Source organism: Octopus sinensis, linkage group LG14, assembly GCF_006345805.1.
Source record: "Octopus sinensis linkage group LG14, ASM634580v1, whole genome shotgun sequence".
NCBI classification, from domain to species: Eukaryota; Metazoa; Mollusca; class Cephalopoda; order Octopoda; family Octopodidae; genus Octopus; species Octopus sinensis.
Genome location: NC_043010.1, coordinates 5,251,297 through 5,268,796, shown reverse-complemented (window position 1 = coordinate 5,268,796; position 17,500 = coordinate 5,251,297). Strand labels below are relative to the sequence as shown.

Genomic DNA, 17,500 nt, shown 5'->3' with positions numbered 1-17,500 from the left:
GGCCAGCCCAAAGTGGGAGTGAATCCAGAACCATGTGGTTGGGAAGCAAACACTTTTACCACACACACACACGTATGTGTGTGTGAACTTGTCCTGACATCATGTGATAGTTGTAAACAAGCATCACCATCATGCATGCAGTGTTGTTTGTTTCCAGTTTTGGGTGAAAAAAAAACATAGGTGCCTGTCGGGAAATGTTACCCTAACCATAGAAAGTTTGTATAAATGAATTCTCTCTAACCCATGCAAACCTGGAAGAGTGGACCTTAAATGATGATGATGATGATGATGTTGATGATGACGATGATGATGACGGTGATGATGACGATGATGATGACGATGATGATGACGATTATAATGGTGACGATGACGATGACGATGATGATGAGGATCTGTAAACTGGCCATTCACACAGCTCCACTTCAACTGTTTTTACCTTGATGAACCAAGCAACAATGAAACTGGTCAAATATCTTTCAACCTTATCTTAAGCTGTTACAAAACAGCCTTCACAGAGCTTAAATTCACATCAAGACTAAGTATATGCATGTGTGTGTGTATATATATATATATATATGCATACATATATATATAGATGTAGATATAGATATATACAGGTCTGTGTGTGTATATAGATGTTGTGAAACTGTGTGTTTATCTATTTATTCAACAGAGGAGATAGAGGGTCAGCCATGATATTTACACACCTACTTTCCCGCATTGTTTGTGCGGATGCCGTTCTTGGAAAGATGAAAGGTAAATCTTTCTGTTGCAGGGATTGATAATCTTCTTAATGAGCATCAATAGCATCACGACGACAACAACAACAGCAACAACAACAACAACTATCAACAACAACAGCCAACAAATCTGACTCACAAACTAGGAGCAGATAATCTATAAAGATGAAAAATGTCAAGATTAGGGGGCTGGGGATGGGGGGCTGAAGGAAATATTTGAGGAAAAGAGGAATTTCATTCAAAGAAGTATATAACAAATAAATATAAAATAATAGAAGCAAACCCGAGAGTTGCATGTGTACATGAAGGGTGAGGAGTGTCAAAAAATCGGTAGTTTGATACATGTAACACCTTGTGGTTGTTCCTTTATATTCTGAGTTCAAATTCTGCCAAAGGTAACTGCTTTTCTTCCTTCCAAGATCAATAAGATGAGGATATCTCAGTAGACCATAAGTTTAATGAAATTTGAAAAATGAAATTCATATATATATGCCATGATGGACCGTTAGCTTCTACACGCATTTTTTTTCTCTCCTTGTTTCTCTCCGTGTTTCTTTTCTGTGTATCTTTCTGTCGAAGAGCATAGGCTCGAAACGTAAAAGACTTGTTTTATTTCTATTCCTGAGCGCCATACTAATACATTTGCTTGTTTGTATTCCACCTGGCTTCGTCTTTTGTTTATTTTTGTAAACCTTCCCGTTATATATATATATATACATATATATATATATATATATATATATATATGTATATGAATTTTATTTCCCAAATTTCATTAAACATATATATATATATATATATATATATATATTAATATTTAGCAGAAGTAACAGAGTGACTCAATTTCCAAGAGTTTTGTGCATTGTTGGCACAGACTAGTTTGATAAGCGCCAATGCATGAAACTCTCAGACCTTTTACTAAATATTAATAAAAAATATACATACACTCATATTTTGACGGGTTTTTTTTTTCCTGTTTGCATTAACATACCTATATTTACACATCTGAGCAATGAACTTTCTCAACTACCACTTTTTCAAAATGTCCTGAAGAGTGGGGTCTTAACCCTGAAATATAGAACTAGAAGATAAAACTGCAGCTTTATTCTGTTTCCTTTTTCTTTTGTAGCTTACTTTGCATTGTTAGAGCCTTACACAACAACCTTCTTTAAGGTTATACCTCACAATACTTCACCAAAACTACCTTATTTTATATATATATTTATCAATATATACGATGAGAATATAGGGATAAATTACCCAGCTGGGGACCATAATAACTCTCAGGTATATTCCAGGTCCTGGCTAACTGCATCAAGTAGTTATAAGCATCAAGGATTGTTCAGAGTGAGTAATCCCACTGTAATTCTACTGATTAGTAAATCCAAGTTTGTGGTAAAACCTGTGGAGCAAAAGTTTTCATGTTAAAAAATGCAACCAATCTGTTCTGTAAAGATTGGATGGAGTTATTTGATTTATGGGACCTCCCTATAAGTCTGTGCTGTAAATGATTGTCCCACCAGTAACTCATCAAATGAATTGAAGAAAACATTAAAAAACCTGTTCCCTGAAGTGCTGTCTGATAAATTAAGCCTCTGTACTAAGACTGAAGCATGTTTTCAAATAAATGAAAACCTTGTACCTATGTTCAAACCTAATAGAAAGGTACTTTATGCTGCAATAAAACAGGTAGATGAAGAATTAGACAGACTAAAGAAAATTGGAATTATTCAAAAAGTAGATCATTCTAAATGGGCAGCACCAACTGTGTGTATTAGGAAAAAAAAAAAACAAAATCAGAGTTTGTGTCGATTTTTCTACCACACAAGATCAAATGAGCAAGCAGAATGGTTCATAGACACTTTTAAGTGAGCACTAAAAAAAGCAAAGAATGAGTTAGGAAATGACAAAGCACTAACTCAATTCTTAAGAGTGTACAGAAAAATGCACAATCTGAATACCAGTTCAGGCAAGTCACCTGCAGAGCTACTGTTCACTTGGAAGACAAAATCTATCTCCGACAAATTGTTGCCAAAGAAAAAAATGTGGTGAGAAAATATGAAAAATTCAACAAAGCATTTTGATGTGAGAGACAAAGTCCATTTCAAAATATACAAGAATGGTAAAAAGTTTGGGAGGAGGGTATAATGACTAAAAGAACTGGAAACATGATGTATTTAATAAAAGGCCAATGATGGGAGTATAAGAGACACTTAAATCAATTAAAAACTAGAAATATGGAAGAAATGAAGGAAATTCCAATGGAAGTGTTTTATGACATGTTTAATGTGCCAGCGCCAAAAGAGATTGAGCCTAGAAAGAGCAGTAATAGAAAACATAAACAGGCTGAACATTTAGAAATAATTCCTGAGTGGAAACGGTATTGAACTCCCTAGGGAATCAAAATCTCAAAAAGGGAGACGTGTTGGAAAGAAAAAAAATAATAATAAAAATAAAATAAGACAAATTTCGTTTCCTATGGAAGCCAAAATCTCAAAAGGAGAGATGTTGTGGTGAGAGTCACGACCCCCCCCCCTGCAAGAGTAGACTGACCAAACGACTATAAATAGTAACAGTCTGATTGAGATAAAGAGACAGAGTAGGCATTAATCATAGGAAGTCGTAAGGTGTTGTTTTAGTAGTTTGTTGGAATATCATTTCTTGGTTCATGTATAGTTCATGGAGAATTTGTTGGATTGTTACATTGTTGTTACCCTGCTTTGTTATATGTTTTATTGTTACTACATGGTTATAGTGTAAAAAAGTATCATCATAACAATTGGTGATGCAACAGTATATATGTTGTGTGTGTGTGTGTGTGTGTGTGTGTAAGAGTCAAAAGGTTCTCAATCTCATGGCCTATAACCAATAAAATAAGTACCAGGCAAATATCAGAATCAATTTCAGGTTTGACCCTATATCTACACCGATATAAGCTTTGGCTAGCTGTTTTGAAGAAGACAGACAGTTGATACCCAAAAAGTTCCACCAATCCACTGCAAAGTTGACTTGGCAGGATTAGAAATCAGAGCACAGAGTATTGGATCAAATACTGTAAGGAATTCTATCCAATGCTAGAATTTTTCTTTAATTAACCTTTTAGCTTTTAAACTGGCCATATCTGGCCAAAATATTCTTCTTGTTTTATGTTCAAACTGATCAGACCTAGGCTCTTGCACCAACCGTACAATGTCATTCTAAGAATAAACATTGAAATAATCCAAAACTCAAATGGTATGAGATGAAGCATGATTAATTCAAAACAATGTGAATCAATAAGTATTATGTTTCACAGAATAACCTAAACACTAAAGAGTGAATTAACGCTACTGGTAACATGAAACAGTACAATCTGTAACCTGGTCAGGTTGGCAGTGACTACACCTGAGATACTACCAAGCCTGTTTTGCTAAGGAAGGTGGCTTTTGTTGGGCACTCTGCAGGACTCGAAACAAAACCTGTCAATAGGCTGATGACCTCAGCATAGTCAACAGTCACCTAACAACTGAGGGTGAGAGAAATCTAGTCTTTGTTTAGGCAATTCACTAGAAGGAAAACTCAAATGTAACACCTGCAACTTCATCTGTATTGAATAATATAGACTAGCTTTTCTTTTGGGGCAAGTGCATACATTGTTTAGAGCAGCAGTTCTCGACTAGGGTCCATGTGTTTCTTGGGGGTCCATATATGATTTTTTTGTTAAAATTTATGTGCAATACGTTGGTTATACTTTTACAAAACACCAAATGTTTTAACAATTTTTTCTTATATAATTCTTCATAATATTTAATCCTTAAAGTATAAGATTTTTCAAACATTGAATGGCTCTGAGGGTCATCCATGTAAAATAAGAATCAAAGGATTCCAAAGGAGAAAACTGGTTGAGAACCACTAGTCTGGAGAGTGGGACTGACCCTGTACAAGGCCCTTCTTCACTTTAAAATGTTTCAGGCACAGGCATTTACCCTCTCTAATATCTCCCTTCAATTGCTGATGCTTGTGCCAATACAAAAAAAGTGGTATTTTGATCATAATATTTCTTTTTTTCCTTAGGCAAAGTGTCTGAGTGATTATTGCATTGTTCTGTTGACTTGTAACTTTTCTTCTGCACTGAAGATTTACCGACCGTTGATTGGTCATTTTGCTCTAAAACCTCATTATTAAGTTTTATAACGACCATCTCCGTAATTAACGAATATAATCAATGTCTAGAAGTCACTTTCTATCGTAATAATACTGGGGACAAGACAACGGAAACTTCTATTGTTAAAAAGAAATTGTCATTAATGAAACACTTCATTAATATTATTACTGCCATTAATGAAGTATCTCATTTTGTTTCTGGCTATATACATAATTCCACTTCACCGTTTTAGTTTGCCTGGCTGTGCAGAATAACTGTGATGAATTTCTAGGAGTGTTTATTTACAATAAAATTGTTTCTGATCCTTACAGAGGTTTGTTTACATTCTCCAGAATTGAACACCAAACCTATAAATTAGTGCGGTGACAACTTGCTGTAGTCATTTCATTCACATTGCTGGTGGACCTTAAGAAATGACACATAGAATGTGAAAAGTATAAGTTTATTTTGCAGCATGGAAGGTGTTTGTAAGCCATTTAAGAAACACACAAAACCGTTAGATTCACTCCAACATTTAAATTTAATTTGTCAAAATATTTTTGTCACTTTGGGACTGCGACCTGTTCACTGACAAAATTCCATGCTGCATCTGTAACATGATCAGGTTAACCCTAAAATACTACCAAGCCTGCTTTGCTAAGGAAGGTGGCTTTTGCTGGGCACTCTGCAGGACTCAAAACAAAGCCTGTTAATGGGCTGATGACCTCAGTAGAGTCATCCAACAACTTGGAGTGAGAGAAATCTTTGTCAGTGAACAAACAGGTCGCGGTCTCAAAGCGACGAAAATATTTTTACAAATTAAATTTAAATGTTGAAGTGAATCTAACGGTTTTTGTGTGTTGCTTAAATGGCTTATAAACACCTTCCACATTGCAATTTTTTTCGTTCCAGTACACGATCTTAGATTAGGTCACTTGCTATGCAAGTACATCTCTGTAATTTTATTTTTATTTTCAATTATTTGGTAATTGACAGAGAAGCATTTGAAAATGAAAAACCCAAAACACTTTGATTATTCAATACTTTTTTTTGTAATAATTATATTTCTAAGGTATTCAGCTCATGATCATAAGATTGTGAGCTTAATTCCTGACAGTCCATTGTGTCCTTCAGCAAGAAACTTTATTTCTCGTGGCTCCAGTCCACTCAGTTGGCAAAAATGAGTAGTGCCTGAAATTCAAAGGGGCCAGCTTTATCACAATTTGTGTTACACTGTATCTCCCTGGAAAGTATGTTATGGGTACATGTGTCTGTGAGTGCTCAGCCACTTGCATGTTAATTTAACAAGCAGGCTCCTCAGTTGATTGTATGAACTGAAATGCTCATCATTGTGACTGGCCATACACACTAGCAATTACTGATAGCTTTTTATCTTTTGCTTGTTCCAGTCGTTGGACTGTGGCCATGGTGGGGCACTGCCTTGAAGGGTTGAAGAAATTGACTCCAGGAACTTCTTTTTTTCATTTTCTTAAAATCTGGTACTTATTTTATCAATCACTTTTGCTGAACTGCTAAGTCATGAGGACATTAACAAACCAACACTATTGAGTGGTGGGAGAGGGGGGACAAACACAGGAACAAAAATACACACAGAGATGTGTGTGTGTGCGTGTGCACACATACACACACACACATATATATGTATATATAGATATATATATACAGATATGTATATGCGCACACACACACACACACACATAAATTCATATATGATCTAGGTAAGGCAGTATATAAATTAAAGAATTAAAGGTAATGCTATGCAACTTCATAGTACTGCTTATTATTTATATTTATATATATATAGACACACACACACACACACACACACACACACGTATATATATATATGTAAATGCTTCCCCACTGAAAATCTTTTTTGTGTGTGAGAGAGAGAGTATGTGTGCATCACACAGTCAAGGTTTAATATAGTATCTTTAATGTTTTGATAAAAAACAAACATTTTGCATTCACATATTTGTTCAAGTGTGTGGAGAGAAATATCCCTGAAAATATAATATTTTTACCTATCTAACGAGCTTCACAGTTTGTTTTCTTAGTCAATACATAACAGTTTTCTATTTTACATTGTTTGTATTTGCCTTCCTTTTATCTTTTGCTATCTAGAAATCTAGATTGTCTCACTTTTACCATAATCCTTTCTATTTCTCCATCTTTTTCTGCAAAACATTTTTTTTTAATTTTTAAGATCAATTCATTACGAAAATAATGGTTATATCTTTTCTTTGATGTACCTCACTTGTCTGAAAAATTCAGTCACTGGATAATTTATTATTTGCCTCTGTGTGTGTGTATGTGTGAGTGTATGTGCACATGGGTGAGTGTTTGTGTGTATGTGTATATACATATATGTGTGTGCTATGTGTCTGCACATGTGCAAGCATCTGTGTGTGTGTGTGTGTGTGTGTGTGTGTGAATTATATTTGCATGTGTTGCATTTTTAATTATTTAAACCTATGTTTTATTTTTGTCTATAATAAATTTTCAATAATTTATCTTCAAAAATTATTTTGTGTTTACAAAAGGAACATATATTTTAATATTATCATTATTATTATAATTTCGTATTTTACTACTACTACTACTACTATTACTACTACTACTACTACTACTGCTGCTGCTGCTGCTGCTGCTGCTACTACTACTACTACTACTACTACTACTACTACTACTACTACTACTACTACTACTACTACTACTACTAACACCAATATTATTATTACTATTATTATTATCATTATTGCTATTATTATTAATGTAGTGAGCTGGCAGAATCATTAGCATTCCTGGTGAAATGCTTAGTTGTATTTAGCCTGTGCTACATTCTGAGTTCAAATTCTGCTGAGGGAAACTTTGCCTTTTATCCTTTTGGGGTCAATAAATTAAGTAGCAGTGGAGTACTGGGGTTGATGTATCCAACTAGTCCCCTCCAAAAAATTTCAGACTTTGTACCTTTAGTAGAAAGGGCTATTATTATTATTATTATTATTATTATTATTATTATTATTATTATTATTATTATTATATTATCATTATCATCATCATTAAAGTGGTAAGCTAACAGAATCGTTACCATTCTGGACAAAATGCTTAGAGCTCTTTTCCGGCTCTTTATATTCTTAGTTCAAATTCTACTAAGGTTGACTTTGCCTTTCATTCTTTCAGGGTCAATGAAAAAAGTACCAGTTGAATACTGGAGTCGATGTAATTGACTGTGCCTCAGGCCCTTATGCCTAGTAGAAACGAGGATAATTTCTTTTTTTCAGTTATTACTGGTATTATTTTTGCTTTCATGCCCCACATCTTGAATATTTCAGTTTCAAAATCTTTGAATTTTGACAGTTTCTCCACTTCATTTTGAACAATATTTTGGTCATAATGAACCACAGTTTTTTTAGTAAGCATGTGTTTTTTTTTCCCAGTCCTTGATTATTATGTCTGGGTGATTCCCTTTGATTCCTTTGTTGGTTTGAACAGACATATCCCAGACAATTATGACCCAGTTCTTCTCATGTACCTTGTTTGACATATGTTTATACCACTTCTTGTTTGTTTTTATGTTGAGGTGTTGGCTAATTGTCCAGTGGCTGTAGCTACTCACTCAGTCATGTCTGTATATATATATTTAGACTTGACCAGGACTGGGTAGCCAGAGATGATGTGGTCAACTGTCTCATTGTACTTGTTGCACATTTTGCATTTCATGTAAGGGCCAGTTTTCCTTATAACTGCTTTTATAGTTCTTTGTGGTCAAGCATTGATCTTGGGCAGTAAGAATCAATCCTTCCATTTCTGCTTTTAATCCAATGCTTTTGAGTTATTGTTGGCTTTCACTTAGGCTCACATCTTCTCTGTTAAGCCTCACAGGGTAATGGCCATGGAGTGATTTTTCTCTCTGTTTCATCTTGAGTATGTTTTGTGGTTCTATTTTTATCCTGTTATTTTTTTTCCCTTGTTTCTTTAATCCTATCTGTTTTGATTTCAGTGTTCCGGTCTTGTTTGGTTCTCTTTTGTATTTCATCGCTGCGTTCTGTATAGGCAAAAGTGTTTTTTTTTTTTTTTTCCATGTTACTTTTACTTAATGGAAGTTGTTCTTATTTAATAGAAATTATACGGTCTTCTGATTATCTACTTCTAAAATGGTTTCCCCACTTCTGAAAAAAGAAATATTTTGCCGTCTTGTTTATGGTTTCAATATTTTCATTTTCCATCTCTGTAGTTTCTCTTTTGTCATAGTTTTGATTTGCCTTTTGCAGTTATCATCAAATCATCTCTCTCTCTCTCTCTCTCTCTCTCTCTCTACACACACACATATATATATATATATATGCATGTATGTATGAATATATGTATAGGTATATATATATATATATATCTATATATATATATAATTATAAAGTATTATTATATATATATATATATCTATATATATATATAAAAATAAAGTATTATTGGACGCTCAGGAAATATATATATATATATATGTATATACATGCATGCACATAGACATATGCATATGTACATATGTATTTATTCATTTATATATACATACATATACGTATATATATATATATATATATACACACATGTATATATATATATATACACATATAAGCATATATATATATACATATACATATATATAAATATACTCACATGTACAAACATATATATATATATAATATATATATATATATATGTGTGTGTTGTGTGCCCATCTGTGTGTGTGTGTGTGTGTGCGTGTCTGTCTGTTGTCTGTCTGTTTGTCTGTATGTATGTATGTACTCAGAAACGCATATATGTAATTTGATTAGACAGAATGCCTTCAAGATAAACAAAGGTAGAAATTTTCATTTTCTTCTTCTCTAATGTACTCTTGTATTACATTTTCCTTCTAAAACCGTGATTTCAAAATGGTATTTCTGCCCCTGATTGCTGCTAAAACACTTTGAATTTCATCTAAATGCTTTCCCTTCCATTTTTACTTTCATCCAATTGAAGTTTTAATTAACTTAACTTCCATATGATTCACTCATCTTCTTTTTTATTCAACCTTCTCTTTTATATATTGTTATAGTAACTTATTATATCCACAATAACATTGTTGTTACTAGCATGAGATTTATCGTTTATTTCTGTTAGAGCTAATGCATCTGCAAGTCTGTTCTCCTTTAATATGGATGATGTAATGTCTTGCTCAGCTGAGATTTGGCATTATTTAACATCATTCTCTGATCTGTTGTAATTCTTAGTCAATTTGTGGTAGGTATCCCTAGTCTACTCAACATGTTAAAAGCATCTTCCTTTTGGTATCCTATATAGTATGGGGTGGTGGTGAATGGTCTAGTGGCTAGGATGTGTACATGTATTAGTGTATGTGTTGTGTGTGTGTGTACATATATCATATGATTGCATGACCAAGTAGACTATTGGGTGTTGTTATACATCACTGGTCACAATATGCTTTGCATCATTTTAGCTTTTGAATGACACCACCCTGCTGGCTAGGCATGCAAGCCAACATATACATATACATATAGACATACACACACACACATATATATGTGTGTGTGTGTGTGTGCACACATGCAATAGACTTCTTTCAGTTTCCTGTCTACCAAATTCACTAAAAATTCACTATATATATGCGTGTGTGTGTGTGTGTGTGTGTGTGTGTGTATATGTATATATATGTATATATATGTATATATATCTATCTATATATATATATATATGTATATTTATATATTTATATTCATATTTATATTTATATGTGTATGTAAATATGTATGTATATGTAGGTGCAGGCATGGTTGTGTGGTTAAATATTTTCCTTCTCAATCATGTGGTTTCAGGTTCAGTCCTACTCAGGACTGCTACTATAGCCCAGAGCTGACAAAATTCTTGCAAGTGGATTTGGTGTGTGTATATATATATACACATATATATAAATAATATTGTTGGCTAATTCGCAATTTTACAACCTAAAGGCAGAAATATAAACATCACTAAAGTGACAAAGAGCACTAATCAGCACTAATATTGCTAGAAATAAGAGTCAAAACAACTTAGTAGCCATGGAAGCACTGTCTTAATTACTGACAAGTGAGGCAAGCTCCCAAGTCAATAATTAAGATAGCGTTTCTGTGGCTATTGACTTGTTTTAACTCTTATTTCTAGCAACACTGGTGCTAATTAGTGCCCTTTGTCACTTTAGTGATGTATACACACACACACATATATTTACACATAGCAGCATCATCTTCATCATCATCATCATCATTTAGCATGTGTATACATCTTCTGTGTTGGCATGTGCTGGATGCCCTTCCTAATGCCAACCACTTTAGAAACTGAGTGCTTTTTATGTAGCTCCAGCACCTATATATATATATGTATCTTTGCATGTATGCATATGTGTTCATGCATATGTGCACGTGTGTGTGAAAATGTGTGTCCATGCATATGTGCATGCATGCGTGCTTGCATATGTGTGTGTGTACATGCATATGTGTGTGTATGTGCACATGTGGGCGTGTGTGTGTGTATACTCTTGTCCTTAACATCACATAATGTATGTACTCTTGTCCTTAATATCACGTAATGTGTGTACTCTTGTCCTTAACATCACATAATGTGTGTACTCTTGTCTTTGACATCACATGATGTGTGAACACTTGTCCTTGACATCACATGATGTGTGAACTCTTGTCCTTGACATCACATGTGTGTACTCTTGTCCTTGACATCACATGATGTGTATACTCTTGTCCTTGACATCACATAATGTGTGTACTCTTGTCCTTGACATCACATGATGTGTGTACTCTTGTCCTTGACATCACATGACGGTCGTAAGTGAGCAGTACCATCATACCAGCAATGTTCTTCATTTCTAATCTCCCATAGAAAACTTGCCGTGGCAAATACCATCTGATGCATGCAAGCATAGAAAAATGGGACATTAAATGATGATGATGCATGTAGACATAAGTATTGGTACATATATTTACGTACATGCACATGCACTCACACGTACACATATTCACACACACACACACAAATACACGTGAACACACTCAAACACACACACACATACACTCACACACACATAGATGTTATTGTGACTGGCACACTTGAAGTTACATGACAATCATAATTTCTTGAGAGACTTAAAACATAACAGTTCTGGGTCCCACAATGTGCTTTTCCCTGCAGAAGAATGGTCTGAAACCCAGACAAACTCGAGACAGTCACCAAGGGGAGAGGCATGGCAACAGGTGGTTCCAGTGAACAAGAGACCCCAGATGGAACCCTTCTACAAGTGAAGGTTTATCCATACTTCACTGCCCTGTTATGTGAAGCATACAGGCTAAGTGCTGGAATACTTGTGACCCCGAGTTATCTGCTGATGGAATAAAAGGGTTTCCAGCATTGCAATGAATACAGAAGAAGAATTTGGAATATTTTTGAGTAGCTCTTGCAGGTTTTGTGTGGAGCAAAGCATCTCTGATATTTATCTCACCATTGCTGATTTTTTTTGAAACATTTAATATCACAGAAAACATCTTGACATGATGCTCTGACAGTGCTTCTGTTCTTAAATTTGATTTTGTAGACAATTTTCACACGTTCAAAATAATGATTTCGTACACATATATATATATATATAATCACACATTCAAAACAATGATTTCTATCTAACATAGATACAAAATTTCATATTCCAAGTTTATTTCATGGTATTGATTGAGGTAGTTGATTAGCAGAAGTACTAGAGAGCTAAGTATTTTTGAATTTAATTACACCCTTTACGGTCTGAGTTCAAATTTCAAAAGATATCGGTCAACTATATCGGCGAGCTGGCAGAAACGTTAGCGCGCCAGGCGAAATGCTTAGCGGTATTTCGTCTGTCGTTACGTTGTGAGTTCAAATTCCGCCGAGGTCAACTTTGCCTTTCATCCTTTCGGGGTCGATAAATTAAGTACCAGTTACCCACTGGGGTCGATGTAATCGACTTAATCCCTTTGTCTGTCCTTGTTTAGCCCCTTGTGGGTAGTAAAGAAATATATATCTTTTGTCTTTCAGGGCTGATAAAATGAAATACCAATGAATTACACTCCATTTATATTTTTATGACGAATATTAGCTGTGAATGGAATTATAGAAAACTAAAATGAATTTTGCTTTACATCCTTCTAGCAGTGATACAATCAAGCACTCAACAAGTACTAGAGTTGATTTAATATTTTTATAAATCATCCAAGATATGAATGCAGTTATAAGGAAAGGTAACAACAAACTCTGCTTATCCTCCTTCCAGGGTTGATAAAATCAAGTACCAGTCAAGTACTGGGGCCTACTTAATAGAAATGTAAAGCATTCTGAAAGTAAAAGGAAATATAACAGAAATCCATGACTGCCTTTGCCTTTCATCTTCCTAGTATTGATAAGTACCTGCTAAGTACTGGTGTCAATATATATTCTTATAATTCCTAGATACGGAAGAGATGAAATTGGCTTAACTACTTGACTGATATTTATTTATTCTAGCAATGCTAGAAGGAAGAAAGGTGAAGTTAACCTCAACGAGATTTCAACAAATTAAGAGGCCATAATTAAATACCACAAGACATTTTGTCAGGTGCCCTGCAGGTCCAAACATCCATTGATCTTCACAATCAAAATAATATAAGCGCTAACCATTCTAGTAGAAATATGTTACATGACCTTTCATTCTACTTCAATAACTTGAAGAACATTGAATTTTTTCATTGTATTTGTGTTTAGCTCTGAAATCTCTTTAGGATGTTGTATACTTATTATAGAAGGACCTTCTCCATAGCAATAATCAGCAACTTTAATCACCTCTAGCTCAATAATGTCTGGCAGCAATTTATATGCACAGGCATGGCTGTGTGGTTAAGAAGTTCTCTTTGCAATCACATGGTTTCAGGTTTAGTCCCACTGTGTGGAACCTTGGGCAAGAGGTGTCTTCTTCTGTATCGTTGGGTCAACCAATAACTTCTGAGTGAATTTGGGAGACAGAAATTGTGGGAAAACGTCATGTGTGTATGTGTGTGTGTGTGTGTGTGTGTGTGTGTGTGTGTGTGTGTGTGTGTGTGTGTGTTCATGTTTATGTTTGTATATTTCCCACAACTTGACAACAGGTGTTTGTTTATTTACATCCTCATAACACACCGGTTTAGCAAAAGAAAATCAGATGTAAAGAAAGTAAGTGCTGGCATTGATTTCTTTGACTAAATCCTTCAAGATGGTGCCCCAGTATGGCTGCAGTCCAATGACTGATCCTAGGAATAGATAAAAGATAAAAATTAAGATAAAGCAATGTAATAAATTTTTTATAATGATGTTTCTCTAAAATAAATGTTTCCAGTGAATTTTTCTGAATCTAGGAAAAAAAATTCACTGGAAAAAAAAATTACAAAAAATAGTCACTGGAAGACTTCACTTCATCATTTTATTCATGATAAGGAGAGTGGATTTGCAGAATCATTAAAGCAATGGAAATAATGTTTGGTGGTTTTTATCCCAGGCTTCTTTATGTTCTGAGTTCAATATCTGCTGAGGATTGGAACCAGTCAAATACTGGGGAGTTAATAGGCGCAGGAGTGGCTGTGTTGTAAGTAGCTTCCTTACCAACCACATGGTTCCAGGTTCAGTCCCACTGCATGGTACCTTGGGCAAGTGTCTTCTACTATAACCTCGGGCCGACCAAAGCCTTGTAAGTGGATTTGTAGATGGAACCTGAAAGAAGCCCGTCGTATATATGTATATATATATATATGTATGCGTGTCTGTGTTTGTTCCCCTAGCATTGCTTGACAACCGATGCTGGTGTGTTTATGTCCCCGTCACTTAGCGGTTCGGCAAAAGAGACCGATAGAATAAGTACTGGGCTTACAAAGAATAAGTCCCGGGGTCGAGTTGCTCGATTAAAGGCGGTGCTCCAGCATGGCTGCAGTCAAATGACTGAAACAATTAAAAGAAAAAAGAAAGAGAGAGTCCCTTTCCCTCAGAAGTAGCAGACCTTGTGCCAAAACTAGAAATAATTATTACGAGTTCAAATCCTACCAAAGAGATCTTTGCTTTTCATCTTTTCAGGGTTGATATAATATAGTATATAACATAGTCAAATACTTGGATTGAGATAATCAATTCACTGCAAAAGTTGCTGGCCTTGTGTTTAAATTAGAAATTAGAAACGTTTATTATATGGTTTGAATCCCACCAAGGTCATCTTTGTTTTACATCTTTTCAGGGTTGATAAAATAAAATGCTGGGTCTGTTGTAATCAATTAATACCCTCCCCTCAAAATGTTGGCCATATCACGTTGAAAGCACTGGTTCTCGTCTGATCACTGAAGTTAAGCAACGTCAAGCCTAGTTAGTACTTAGATGGGTGACCACTTGGGAAACCTAGGTGCTGTAAGCGTCACGCATTTTTAAAGGCGGTGCTCCACCATGACCACAGTAAAATGACTGAAACAAGTAAAAGAGTAAAGGAGTATATGAGTTCAAATCTTACACTGGTCAACTTTGATTTTTATCACTTCAGGGTTGATGAAATGTAGTACCAGTCAAATACTAGGGGTTAATGTAATCAATTAGTCCCCTGCACACGAAGTTGCTGGCCTTGTGCCACAATTAGAAACAAATATTTTATTCCAGGCATTAAATAAAACTTGATTTTTTCTTTTCCTCATACATGTAATATCATTATATAGACAGTGCTAAGGCAGAGATGTTAGCATGCTGGACAAAATGCGTAGTGGTATTTCACCCGTCACTACGTTCTGAGTTCAAATTCCACCAAGGTCGGCTTTGCCTTTCATCCTTTTAGGATCGATAGATTAAGTACCAGTGAAACACTGGAATCGATGTAATCGACTATCCCCTCCCCCAAAATTTCAGTCCTTGTGCCTGTAGTAGAAGGGATTATATAGACAGTGCTGTCATTGTGTATAAGTTAAAGTCAAATGTCATCAGTTATAAAGTGATTTAATATATTATTTGCTTACCATTTAAACTAGCCATATTTGGCCCAAATATTCAACCTGTTTTAAGTTCAAACTGGCTGGATCCAACCTCTCACACTTATCCAACAATGTCATTCTAAATATAAACAATTACATCATCAAAATCTCAAAACTATGATATAATGCATGATTAATTTAAATCAATGTGCATAAGTAAGTAATCTGGATGCTGAAGGGTAAATTAATTTTACTGTCATTTAGTAACTGTCATCATAGAGTAGAGTGACCATTTCTTGTTCTTTCACTTCATTTTTGCCTTGGCTTCCATGGTTGAATGAATTTTTATCATCAACCACTTACAGTGTGCATTTATTATGACACCAGCACTAAGGGGGTTTGTATTCTTGTTCAATAAGATGTGCCTAAAGGGACCTCTCAACCTTATGCTTTTCTTGGCTCATTCGCAAACTTATTTACAAAGCATTCGGTCACCATGAAATGTGGACATAAGCAGAAGATGATGATGATGATGATGATGACGACAACAACAATGATGATGATAACAATGATGATGACAACAATGATAATTATGTCAAACATAATCATAATCACGATCATGATTATTGTTATTATTATTACTATTGAGTGAGAGAGAGTAGTGCATGCAATCAAAGTGACACTGGAGTAAAATATACGAAGCCCAGTATACCTATCATGACTACACATCTGATAAGGGTACACCAGGCACATGCATCACAACCATATATGCACAACATGGTGATCTCATATCAAAATAAACACCTTGCAGGTGGACCCAGTTAGAATTTTCTTCTGGTCGAGTAGCCCATCCCACTCAAAAGGTCTCTGAATAAGGATTGTTTAAGGATGTTGAATAAAACACCCATGTTTCCAAAGGTGAATTATCCAAACCTCTAAGAATTCCTTTCAACACACAGCTATAATGCTCCCCCACCACTTCTGTTCATGATCAGAGATGCACATACCGTCAGCCACTAAGGGACATGCTCAACTGGTTAAGGTCAAACAACTGACAAGCAAATCTGTGTTATTGAGCAGAATATTTGCTGTAGCCCATCTTTTATACCAAGACAAAACAATGTACATGATAACACTTACAATCAGTTAAGATCAAAGGCCATGAGAACCAGTTCCTGGTACTTATTATTATTATTATTATTATTATTATTATTAGTAGTAGTAGTAGTAGTAGTAGTAGTAGTAGTAAGTAGTAGTAGTAGTAGTAGTAGTAGTAGTAGTTTAGGTATTTGAATGAAATGTGACATTTTTCCTGTGACATTTTTTAAATCAAAACTTTGTTGTGTTTTTTTCTTTATTTCTCTGACCTTTTTTTCTCCCCCCACCCACCCTTTCGATTTTATTTCTGTTTACCAATCCTATGTTTTTGCCGTTATAAACAAAAAAAGTGGATGTTACTTCTTCTATTCTTGAAGAAACTAAGTAGATAATTACATGGATAAAGAGAGGCAATAAGATACTTGGAAACGTACTGCTCTAAAGAAAACAAACAGATTAAAAACAAGCACTTTATCATCCTCTGTTTGAGTGCATTTTAGTTG

At 34.8% G+C, this 17,500-nt stretch overlaps 1 protein-coding gene and 1 pseudogene across 2 annotated transcripts in view; both read left to right on the top strand.

Annotated features, from left to right (window-relative positions):
- Positions 1-17,500, top strand: part of LOC115219539 (protocadherin-18-like) — a 254,770-nt gene that overhangs the window by 100,057 nt on the left and 137,213 nt on the right. The window lies entirely within an intron of this gene.
- On the top strand, positions 15,240-15,358 carry LOC115219569 (annotated as a pseudogene).